The sequence below is a fragment of the Carettochelys insculpta genome, chromosome 1 (genome assembly GCF_033958435.1).
Source record: "Carettochelys insculpta isolate YL-2023 chromosome 1, ASM3395843v1, whole genome shotgun sequence".
NCBI lineage: Eukaryota > Metazoa > Chordata > Testudines > Carettochelyidae > Carettochelys > Carettochelys insculpta.
The window spans coordinates 64,167,852-64,180,496 of record NC_134137.1 but is presented as its reverse complement, the minus strand read 5'-3'; the positions used below and the strand labels follow the sequence as shown (position 1 = coordinate 64,180,496).

At 40.3% G+C, this 12,645-nt stretch overlaps 1 protein-coding gene across 3 annotated transcripts in view; it reads left to right on the top strand.

Annotated features, from left to right (window-relative positions):
* LRCH1 (leucine rich repeats and calponin homology domain containing 1) overlaps positions 1-12,645 on the top strand; it is a 201,603-nt gene that overhangs the window by 83,773 nt on the left and 105,185 nt on the right. The gene's annotated exons all lie outside the window — the stretch shown is intronic.

The following is a 12,645-nucleotide window of genomic DNA, read 5'->3' as shown; positions in this document are numbered from 1 at the left end:
TGATTTTTCTTTGAAAGAGCATTCCACGTGTATTCTCCATCTGGGTACACAGGTGCACCACGTGTCTGAGTCCAGAAGAGCTTCTCAGTGGTGTCTGTTGACCCCCACATAGATAGTGCATTCACTTGTGTCTCCTTAAAGGCTATATCTAACACTAGAATTATCAGTCTACAGAAGTTGCTGTCAGGAAAGATGCTCTGACAAAACTTCTGTTGACAGATTACATCTACACATAAAAGCAGATTAATCTTTTGATCCACTTCTTACACTGATCCACTCTGACAAAAGAACTCCTGGACACCGCTTTTCTGTCAACAGTTTCTGCTTCCTTCAGGGCTGAATTTTGCCGGAGGGTTGGAGAGCTCTGAGTCATTATGAGAGGAGATCTACCTCCCTCTGAAACTCTCACTCAGAAAATGATCCTGTGCATTGGCAATTCAGGGCTAGCAGATTTCAAAGGAAAACAACCAAGAACTGAAACTGTAAAAATAATGCTTAATTTTAATTATTAATTAAATTATTAATTAAATTAAATTAGTTAATGCTTAATGCTTTAATTATTTATTAATTTTTTTTTATTCTGTATTTAGAAGAAATTCCTGAAAATGTTACCTTTCAAGTTGGAAATTCAGGAGTAACCAACTCAGTCACAGACCAGGGTGCTATTTTACAAACATGAGAGGTCAGCTGCTGCCTCTAGATAGTGAGGACTGTTGGTTGGAGCAGAGATTGGAGCAAGTTATAGGGTCATGATTGCACCAAGGGAAGTGCTGAAACTGGTGTCCAGGAACTGGGTGTGGGTCAGATGGAACTGAGGTCATAGAGAAGCCCAAACCACTGTTGTAGGCAGAATCCAGATGTAGGCCAAAGGTCAAAGCTGGCTAGGAATGAGTCCAAGTTTCTGGGGAACAGGAGGAGGGTGCAGGTCTGGAGCAGCTTAATAATTGGGCTGGAGCAAGGTCAGAATAGGACACAGATGAAGCTGGAACAGCTAACTTGCAATTCTGGGCTGGTGAAATGCTAGAGTCTGGGGGGTCATCTGTCCCAGGTGCTGCTTAGGAATAAGCTCCTGCCACAGCACTGTAGGCTCTGAAGGAGTGAGTCAGTGCAAATGAGTTGCTGGCATATGCCTGAGTGGTGACTCAGTGTGTCTGTGTTGAAGAAGTGAGTCCTGGCAGCGGAGGGGCAACCATGGTCTGGCTGCAGATTTGCCTCATATGAGATATTGCAGATACGCATATATAATTTAAATAATGTGGTTCATAAGATCATATTATTTTGGGAACCACTAATGCTTGCAAAATTACTATAAATCATTGCAAGTCTGAAATTTTCAGTTTTTCAGTAGCGTTAGTGCCCTTGTTATTTTGCAAAGTATCCTGCTTTGAATTGCCACTGGTTTTTCAAATGTGGTCTGTAATGGCTTGTATTTTTGCCTAACCCCTGAGCCAATCTGCTGTTGTAATTCTTTGATTCAGACAGTTAATTCTGGGGGACGCTTTCCAGCACACCCGCATACAGCCCAGAAACAGGATGTACCTGACATTCTTTCTTGTCTACAAGGTTCCTAATCCATTTACCAATGGCCTTTTGTTCAATGTATAGCTAGACAGGCAGAGCTAGACCTGTAAGTCAGTGATCTGGGAAGTTGAGACATGACTGATTAGCCCACCATATTTTTGTTCTGTCTCCAAAACTATGGGAAGGTTTATTAGAATTCCTGATGCGGAGCAAAAATGTTTTAAAAAAAAAAAAAGATTTTGGCATAAATCTGTTTCTGTAGCTGTATTTCTAGTTCTTCCCTGCATATGAATTTATGCAGAGCAAAAATGTTTATAAAAAGAAGTCTTGTATGTCAGCAGATCCAGCTGGGACAGGGACCTTCATGGAGTTGGTCTCCTGAGTTACAAGCAGAAAATATAGACCATCAGGAAATTGGGTCAATAGTACCACTCTCATTTCATAACAGATGGGTGGAAAGGAAAGGGGAAGTTTTATATTTTTTTTTTTTTACCTGATTAAGAGGATATCATGAGGTGGCAGTGATGTGCTGGACCTGAAACATCTCAAGTTCCTGAGAGAGCCCAGGTTCAAGATGAAAACGCTGAAATTCACCTCAGTGGCAATCAGCAAAGAAGAATGTACTAATTACTTGGAAGATATGTACCTTTACATCCTTAGAATTTCCTTAGAATTTCACTGCAAATATTGTTGTACATTTTGGATCTCATCACACACACATTTGATTGTCCTTTAGCACTGCCACATCACCTGCCCCCATCCCTCTTCTCTAGGGTATTTACAAAGAAGCTGAGGTTAGGCAGTAACGTTCGCCTTAGTCTGTTCCTTGATGTCCTTGTAAGGTCTTTCCAAACACAAAATGGTACAAAGTACTTCAAGGGTAATTGGTAACTAGAGGACCATGGTTTCATTCTGAATTGGGATAACAGAAAACTAGACCTCACACTACAGACAGCTCACTTAGTGTTGGAATTTGACACACGGTCCTACAGATTGTTTGCTTCTCGAGAGGCAGAACAAATGACAGATGATCAGCAGCCTCTGAGATATTTCAGTCCATTTCCAGTTTTAATTATTGTGGATGGTCATAGTATACGTAGACGCAGTAATGGGCCTGTATGAGACCTCTCCAGTCATTTCTGCTGTCCCTAGCTTTTCATGCCTTACTGCATCCTACCTGGGACATCCAATTTCCTCAGAGTCTAAGAACCCTCTTTGAGGTGATGGCTCAATACTCATAATTTCAAAAAGGGATTTCCCTTACCTGAGTTGAACCACGAATACCCATCTCAAAGGCTGGTGCTCCTGTGAAGTTGAATTTAGTTCCTGGCACTTGACAGAGCAAGAGTAGAAGCAGTTAATTATTATTGTTTCATTGTTGTAGTGCTTAGACACCCCACCATAGACCAGGCACTATACAAACAAAACTATGGTTAGATCCTACAGCAATTCAGTATAGAATCAGGATCCTCGCTTCATAAGTAAACAATATGCATGGGCTTTTCATGACTGACAAACACCATTGCAGTGCTCTACATCAACAAACATGGCGGGATAAGGTCACCAACCCTACAAAAAAGAAGTCCACGTTTATATGTTCTGCACAAAGGAAATTCTAGTCTGTTTTTGCTCTGCATGTTCAAGGCAAGAAAAAAATTACGACAAACTGGTTGGGCAGGGAACAGCAAGATCGAGTGCAGTCTTCATCTACACGTGTTTTAGTTACTGCAGTAAACTCTATCTTATCTGTTAGCCTTGGGACTGGGAGGTGGCTGGATATTCAAATATTCTGGGTAATAGAGAGGTATACCTAGCAATGCATAGCACTAAAGAAAAACAGGATGAGATATTAAGAACCAAACAAAAATGTATGTGGAGTACTTTATTTACCAGCAACCATAGTATTGTACACTGTAAACTTATACTGAATTTTATTTATTTGTATTTACTTTCACTATACTGTCCTTACGGAGAATTTAACTAAAATTTACTTATGGTTAAAATGCCAGTTATTTGAGTTCCAGATGATAGAATACCGGATATGAAAAAGTTTACTGTAATGATGAAATTTGGGGTCCTGCTGATAGACCTGTTTGCATCCCACATGAAGTGCAACATCCCCACTCCTTTTACACCTGAAAAGGTGACCCAATAGTTGAAGGGACGTGCTTTCTCCCATATGACCTAAGAAAGAAGCTCTGACATATATTGGATGTTCAGAGAGACTTCTTGACTTTTGTAAGTCACATACAGGTTTTTCAGAACTCTAGTGCTCTTATTCTTTTTCTGCCGCCCAGCGTTTAAAGACAAAGACCTCAAAGTCTGTCATTTCAGGACGGATGCATGAAGCATGCATGTCAAAGAGCCTCTCCCCCCAGCCTGCCTTAAAGCCCACTTATGAAGAGCAGCAGGAGCTTTTCTGTGCAGAGAGATTTTATTTACCATGTGCTGTGATCAACAGGGTAAAAACATCTGGTTGTTCATACCTTCTCTGGGAGGAATTCGCCTTTGGTAGCAAGTTGCTTACAGAATTAGAAAAGGAACTTAAAACCTTGTGTATAATTCTTCTGGATGAAATCTTCCTGTAGACAAACTGCTACGTTATTGCTGTAACAGTTCCATTGGTTAATGGGTTTGTGGGCCTTGTAGATGAAAGAAAATAGGAAAATTTCTACATTCCTCTCTCTGAGTTATTCTTTTGATCTTCTCTCCCTTGTAAAGCAACTGTTTGACCAGTAAGATATGAATACCTGTTAGGTTTGTTCAAAATTTGGTCAGCAAAGCCATGCTCTGCATTAGGAGTTAATTTTTTATTGCTAAAGGGTATTTAACAAGTTTCAGTCTGCAAGGTATATTTTCCTTTTCTGTGGAGGATCTGTTAACTGAGGTGTTAGCTCCGTGGGAGTGGTAACAGCCATTGAACTAAATTGTGTACCCTATATGTAATGGAAACTATCTCAAGCCAGGAGGTGCTGCAGCCCCGCCTCACTCCACACCCTAGGTCCGGCCTCAATGGTTCTGTGATGAAAGTAGACTTCTTTCTGCTCTGGCTGTCTTATTATATAGCCTTTTCTACCTATTGCTTGGTCTACTCAGTTATTAAAATCATTGAGGGCAATTTTTAGTTTCATTTTGTAGGCATTGTAACCTTGCAAATTAAGTTTTAAATTGAATTGCACAGTTTGACCCATTTTCTTTTCTTTTGCCACGTAGTTTTCTTGTCCTTGAGCTGTATGTTTACTGGTTGTGAAATTTGGTTCTGTCCTCCCACATCCAGGTATAATTTCGTTTTGTTTGAATTATTTTAATTAAAAATTCTTGCTATTAATGAGTGCTCTGAAATATATTACATTTTAGATGGAAATTCTTATTGGACGTAAACTCTGGTTTGAAGAGGGAACTGTGGGTATTTTATTGTTAAGGATTTCAAAGCACTGATAAAGAGTGAGATGGAGAACTGATAGAAGTGAGATTGTTGTTGCCATTGTTGCCATGGTGATGTTATACATATGCTCAAAATTTATTATGTGTTTGTGCTTGCAGCCTCTTCTGTTAAACGATTTAACGTAAAGCAAATTAATTTATTTGTATTCTAGATAGCTAGTATGGGAAAAAGCATAGCTCAGAACACCCCAAATATAGCACGGATTTACGTAGGCAAAACTGCATTATACTCTCCTCCTAACATCCATTGGCCTGACTTTCTGCGGGGTTGTGGCATGTATTTTGTTATATTCTTTTTCTTAGCCTTTCCAAAACAGAGAAGAGGGCTTCTTTGTCTTTTGTGTTGCTTGTGTTTGACAGCTTTGATAGATATGTGTTCAGCTGAAACCAAGCTTTGAAATCACAACCAAAGTTACTTTTATTATAACTTTCACTTTAATGTGGCTCCCTTGATATAAAAGTTTTGTAGTCCTATCAGAACACTGACATTCTGGAGACAGTTGGATTTAGAGATTGAAATTTCATGAGAATTGCTGTCTTCTGCTTAAGGCACAGTGCTATATTTTGTTTATGGCTGCTATGGATTTTCTGTGTGTTCTTGGGTGTTCTGCTTAATATCTGATGTGGATAAAAATATTTGCCTACCTTCACAAGCTCTTTTGAAGCTAAAACATTTGTACAGCATCTTGAGATTTTTAGGTAGAAGACTATATAAAAATATAAAGAGGGATTTTAATACATAGCTTTTTGGGCACACATCTAGGTTCAGAATTGGATAAAAGAAGTTGTGGATGTTAGTTATGAGAGTTCCATGTGGGGATTTGGTTTGGTTTAATTTAATTGTGGGACATGTAATGAACTTATAAATGAAATGTGTCTTGGGCTCTTAAAAAGTGGTCATGTTTAAATTGTTCAGTCTTTAGAGCTTTGAAGAGTAACGCATGTTGAGAGGGTGATTATCATAGCTTTTAAGAAAGTACAAATGTATATTAATGTTAAGGGTAGTTGGTGCAGGATTTTAACCTGTAAAAGAGAGAGAGAGAGAGAGAACTAGTTTTTTTGCGTGAGAAAAATCTTAAGATTCCTGGGGAAACCGAGAGTTGAGGAGCTAACCACTCTGGTGATTTCTGTGAATATATCGTAAGAACTTCATCCAATAAATAAGTAAGTAGGGCCAACTAAGCATATGGCCACACTACCAAGTTTTGAAAACACAGAGAGAGTTCACACTGCAGTGTGACTTTTGTTGGAAAAATACCCAGTATATGTGACAAAAATCCTCCACCCTTAGGCCAGGACTATGCTACAGGGGAAGATCAAATTAAGATATGCAACTCCAGATATGTTAATTACATAGCTAGCACTCAGGTATCTTCATTCGAACTGCCATACTCTCCTCCACTCTTGGAGGAGGGCGCAAACACTCCTGTGAACTTCCCTTATTCCTGGCGAGGAGCAGGAGTTCTGGCGCCGACAGAGGTTCCCTCTGAGTTTGATTTAGCATGCTGTACCAGGCATGCTAAATTGAATGCTGGCAATTCGACTACAGCAGTGTTGATCTTCCGCGTAGTGAAGATGTATCCTTAAAAGAGACTTTTTGCTTTCGCCTTTCCTTTACTGTCTACAAAGATCCAGCATAAACAGTCTTGTTTGTTTTGTCCAGAGAACTGGCTTTCACCAGTATCCCACAATACCTGCCCTGCTGGCTCTGCTCGGTGTCATAATCTTCCCTGCCCTGCAGACGTGTGCCCCTCCCCTTTCAGAGCTCTGGGAAGTACCTGACGGCTGAGTGAGCCGCTCCATTTGGGGGGACATAAAGAATCGTTGGAATGCTCCATTTCTGCCTTGCACTAGGGACACACCCGCAGGTAGACTCCTGCTGCGGGGGGAGGTGGACAGACAACTGTGCTGCTTTGACGTTCCTCAGCATGGAGAGTTCACAAAGCTGGTCATGATGCTGCTTCCAGCAGCTGAGGCTGCGCCTACACTGTAAGATAAAATCCACATGAAAACGTCACTGTCTTCATTGTAAATGTCATTAGCTCTATGTAGTCTGCCCTAATATTGATAACACAATGTTGATATTAACGGATGGGTATAGTGTCAATCTCGAGTTTAAAATGTCACATAAAGGCTAGTGTGGACATGCCATGTCTTTCATTCAAATTTATTGGCCTCCACAAGTGCCCCATGTGTCTCCCACAAAGCTACGTGCTGCCCCTGGCTCCCAGCTCTCCACTACTAGCAGGAGCCGGCAAACTGACCAGGGCTGCTGTACTCCGTTTCCCAGATTCTGCACCTTTGGGGGGGGCTGGGAAATTGACCAGAGCTGCTGCACTGTCAGTTTCTCAAGTCCCCCAAGCTGCAGGGACCCAGGCAGCTAACAGCGCTGCTGCTCCTGGCTCCCAGCTCAGAGTGCGGGGCTGAGGGAACTGTGGGATAGGTTCCCACAATGCACTGCTGCAACAGTCGATATTTGGCAATTTCAGTGTGGAAGCAATATGTCAGATTTGTTGGGAGCCTGTGGGAAGTGAGGATACTCAAAATCGAATTTTAAAAAAAGGCATTATAAAATCAATGTTAAATAAATTTGAATTTTTGTGGTAGTGTAGATGTAGCCTGAGGAAGCTGTGGGAGAGCTCAGAGATAGTCTCAAGGTGTGTAGGGATCTGCTCTGCCTTCCCACAACACTGTGGACATATACCCACAGTGCCTTGCTTGGACTGTCGATGATGGTGCCTCCAACGTGCACATGGTCTGTCAACAGAGGGAACAAGTGTGAACACCTTCTGGTGATTTTTGTTTTGTTGACTTCTGGGTGTCAACATAAATTTTGCCAACAAAACTTGGTAGTTCAGACATACCCTACAAGTCATGTCTCGTTTCACTCCCCATGTTCCACACCTTCCCAAACGCCTCTCAAATAGCTGAGACGGGGAAGGGAATTAAATCTGCCTAGGTGGCTTTTCAAATACTACTTCTTTTTAGTCTTCCTGCCAGTCCTCCACCCCATCACTATCTACCAGGAGTGAGTACAGTCATTTTAATAAGAAAGAAATTAGTCCTCTGAAAGGGCTATATTTCCTAAATTAGCTTTTAAAAACATCATTTCTAATATTCTTTCTGAGCGAATCTCTCAGGTTTGTGTATGAGCTAGAAATCAGCAAAATGGGCAACATTGTGCAGCTGTGCTCCAGTGTAGTCATAGCTGCTTTTCTAGCATTAGATTCATTATATTGTGTTCCCCTTCCGTAGCCTCTCTTCATCAGCTAATACCAAACTCCTGCAGACTTCATGGACATACGTGGTTACAGCAGATAGGTTATGACTCCCACTGCCTGAAAGAAGTGAATGCTAGATGATTTGTTCTATTGTTAAAACTTACCATATCACTTTTACAAAAAAGTAAATGATGATTGACCACAGGTTGAAATCAAATCAGTGTTTGTTTGAAGTGTTTACTGCTTTTTATTCAAGGAATGTATGTTTTGTCATACATTTTCCAACAGCAGCAGCTTTCATGGACTCTTGATTTACAGTTTTATATTTAAAATTTGTAAAAGTATTTTTAAACGAAAATCCACTGTAGGTGCATGTGTGTATTCTGGGTGTATAAACTGTGCATGAGTTAGAGAATTAATGAGTACTTTAGGGAAGGGAGAGAATTTAATACATGATGCACAGGACTAGACCAACAGGTATATTTCCACATGCCATCAATCATGAGATGGATCAGAAACCAGAGACTAGAAATCACATGCCAAAAATAATGGGCACAATTACTAAAGACTTCATAAGCCACCCACTGACCTTTCTTTTTCTTTCTTTCTTTTTTTTAATGGACAGTGCATCAAGATTTAGCATAAGGACCTATTTAAAATGAAAACTGACTATGCATTGGTGAAAGTGCTAGCCCACGACAACATTTTTTGAAAATGTGTTTTTGGAAATGGTGTTGGTTCACTGGATTAATGCACTAGCCTTGTTCTTAAGCATTAGTTGGTTTAAATCCTTGTTTATATTTTTAACTTGAAATTATTTCAGTAGTTTTCTCTTCATCCATAGTGCAAAATTGTTCAATATGAAGCACTACACAGTATGTTCATATAATATAAAATTATGCTAATCTTAATTTGTTATGCTGGAAGGGCACTGGATACTAATTTGAAAATGAAACACGGACTGCTATGAAGCTGTGGGGAAAGTCCATATACCTGTTTCTATTGTTGTTGTTAGGTACTTTGAACTTCCAAGGCTCTTAACAATTTATTATTTTCCAGTTTAACAAAATTATGTTGTACATTTATGGCCTGATATGGCTTAGCACAGACCAAAAAGTGTTTTCCCCTACATCTGGCAAAATAACAGCAGCATGGGAACAAGTGAAGAATCTCTCTTCTGTCTTTGTGGCTTTTCCTTCATTTTAACCCAGCTCTCTGTTGTGATATCACCTTGCCACTGCAAAGATGAGGGAGGATGACCCCTGTGGCCCATTTGCACGTCTTCATAGCACTTGCATATGCATTCTGCAAAGAAAGTTTCACAGAACGCCAACATTAAAAAAATAGTAACAGAGAGAAAGTCGTGCTAGTCTATACACTATCAAAACAAAAAAGCAGTCCAGTACCACTTTAAAGAGTAACAAAATTTATTAGGTGATGAGCTTTCGTGGGACAGACCCACTTCTTCAGACCATAGCCATGCCAGAACAGGCTCAGTATTTATGGCACAGAGAACCAAAAATAGTAACCAAGGTTGACAGATCAGAAAAATGATCATCAGGGTGAGCAAATCAGAGAGCAGAGGGGCTGAAGGGGGTGGGGGGGAAGTCATTAAAAAGAGAACTTCAAAAAGTGTGTTTCCAAAGGTAGTCCACCCTCTGCTTCGATGTTATGGAGAGAGTTCCTGCTGTTGGGACAGCTCTGGCTTCCTCCAGAGGTAGGAACTGGCAATCCCTCTTCCGAACTCGGTGTCCTCAGTTAGAAAAAGGGAGAAATGGAATAGTCCCTCTCTAGCTGAAGCACGTGTGGTTGGATCAACCTTAGCAGAAGCAGAGTTCGGATTGCAGATGGGGGAGAATGCAGTGAGCTGTATCCACAACATGAGTTCTTCCCAGCTGGGATGCTGCTTGCAATAAACTGTGCAGATGTTCAAATACGTGATCATGTATTTTCAGGCTTCCCTTCAGTGAGGCTTCTGTCTCTGTGCGGATTTGACTGTTCCTTGATTATGGGAGGAAGTAGCAGTACTCTCCCAAATCCAGTCATTTGTGGTGCCAGAATGGGCTGTCATAATAGATTAAGCAGCTCTTCATAATATAACCCTCACTAACTTATGTGTTTTGAAGATCAGTGAAATGTTAACAATATTGACATTTAAAATATTATTGTTGGGAACCTTAGTTAGTGCCCTTTGAAAAGAATAATGTAAGTCAACCCTGAAAGCTGTTGTTCCAAGTTCTGTCTCTGAGGCTGTCTCAGGGAGGTATGAGCTAGAGTCAGTTCTATTTATTTAAATGAAAACCTAGATTCTGGGGAACACGAAAGTGTAAAAGAGGTGCTGATGCACCTCACTGCTCATCAGCTCCATCTGCTCACTGTGTGGAATTGATTGACGGTTCCTAGCCACCTGATCTTTTCACTGCTGTACCCACCTAAGTAAATTAATATTTTGTAGAGTTCCAGTTTTCATCAAGGAAAATTTCCAGAGAAGCCAGTGTTGTTACCTCCAACTGTTTTTCTTTTTATGCTTCCTCTTATTCCTTTGGTGACCCATTCAGCTACAGCAGACTACATAATGCTGCAGGCCCTTCTCATCTCTTCTTACCTAGATTGCTCATAGTCAGTGCCTCTTAATTTGTGGTGAAATTCATAATTGCATCGAACAGGAAAATGTTATAGTGTAACTCTTTCCTTTTCAGGCTCCCTGTCATGCACATTACTTTCCCTGTGTTCATCTTCAGAGGAAGGAAAAAAAAACCAAAAAAAAAAAAAAACAACCCAAAACCACTGGGGCTGACACTGGTATTTAAAGCTCAAACTCAGCTAAAATTCATGAGAACTGAGTTTATGTACTGTGAATGTTTGTTCTGCAATGCAGTTTGGAAGCTTGGTGGAGAAGATAGATTCCAAAAGCCTTCCAGTATTTTTGGTTAAAGGACAAGAAAGGGTTCTAATTATTCATGCTCTCAGTGCCAAGGAAACAAGACCTTGGAGCCTAAATTGGCATTCTAGTTCTACAGAATACCTAAATGTTTTTTCTTCCAAGAGGTGTGGCCTTTCCTGTTTGACCTCCCTAACGCTTCTTTAGACATAAATTTCCTAGGAGCTATCAAGAAATTTGAGGACTGAGCAGTTTTTAATTGTAGACTGCAGCTACGTTTTCAGATCAGCTGTATCTGTTCAAGTACTCTGAAATTCTTCGGATCCATAATTTCCTGCTTTTCACATTAAAAATGTTTGGCAGCATCTCTGAAAGTTAATGGAACTGGCGTTTGTAATGACGTGATTGAGCATCTTCTGTCTGTGATTGCTAATTTAACACTTTTCTGGTAGTTTGCAGAGCGTTGTGGATCAGGCTGTGGGGATGGAACCTTCCCTCTTCACTTGAAGTATTACTCCTATTCTTATGATTTTGGGGGTAATTTTTAGGCATTACTCATAATAGTTCAGAAATCCAGGTAACTGTTTCATCGTTCATCCCATGCCAAGAAACCTGAACTTTTCACTTCATGCATGCATTGTGTTTCCTCACTCCTCAGTTGAAATGGTTGGCCTGTTGAATTCTTAACAAAGATGTCCAATTATTTGTGAAGAAGAAGAAGAAGAAGAATAAAGAAACCACACGCCTGTTCAGACAATATTTTACACCAGAAGGAAGCTAAGATGAGGGGCAAGATCTCCTTTTCTTTTCTTTTCTTTTCTTTTGTTTTATTTTGTTTTAAAGGGTTCTCTTTAAGGGTTACTTTTAAAATTTCTCTATGGGAACAGAGCCCTTACAAAGATCAATTGACTGTTTATCCATTTTGAAGGATGCAGATGACCTTGAATCTTCCTGCTAGGCCATTCTGCTGAAAGAATTGTATACAAGAATCACAGCAGCAGTGTTGTGGTGGGGATAAGACCATACTTAAATTGCTCTGTAGTTTCTTCATTGACAGAAGGCATTGAAGACTTGATAGATAAACTGTGCCATGTGGTTTGTTTGATCAGGCATTGATGACTGCTGCATTTGGCTGAGAAGATTTTGTAGACAGTCCTCCTTTGAGATTTTTCTTAAGGGAAGAAATGTGTGGTATCATAGTTGCTGTCTTCCCATTCAGATTAGTCTCTGAATTCTGAGTCCTTTCAGGTACTGTTGTTCAAAAATACTGCCGTCTATTCTGATCAAGGAAAAAACAAAACACTTAACTCTTTGTGTATGACTGAGTTGACTAACACCCACCCAGCATGATGGACATTATCCTGTGAGGTTTTAAAAAATGAAGTTCCTATTAGGAACAAGGAGTGCACACTAACCTTCATTCTTTTGCATAAATATGTCTCAATCTGCGGAACAAAGACAGAGTAAAGGAGGAACAGCAAAGGAGAAAAGTTTCAAGGATGGGAGAATGATGGATTTGTGGTTGAATCACAGGATTAGGAATCAGGAGACTCAGAGCACACCCACCAGCTCTGCCAT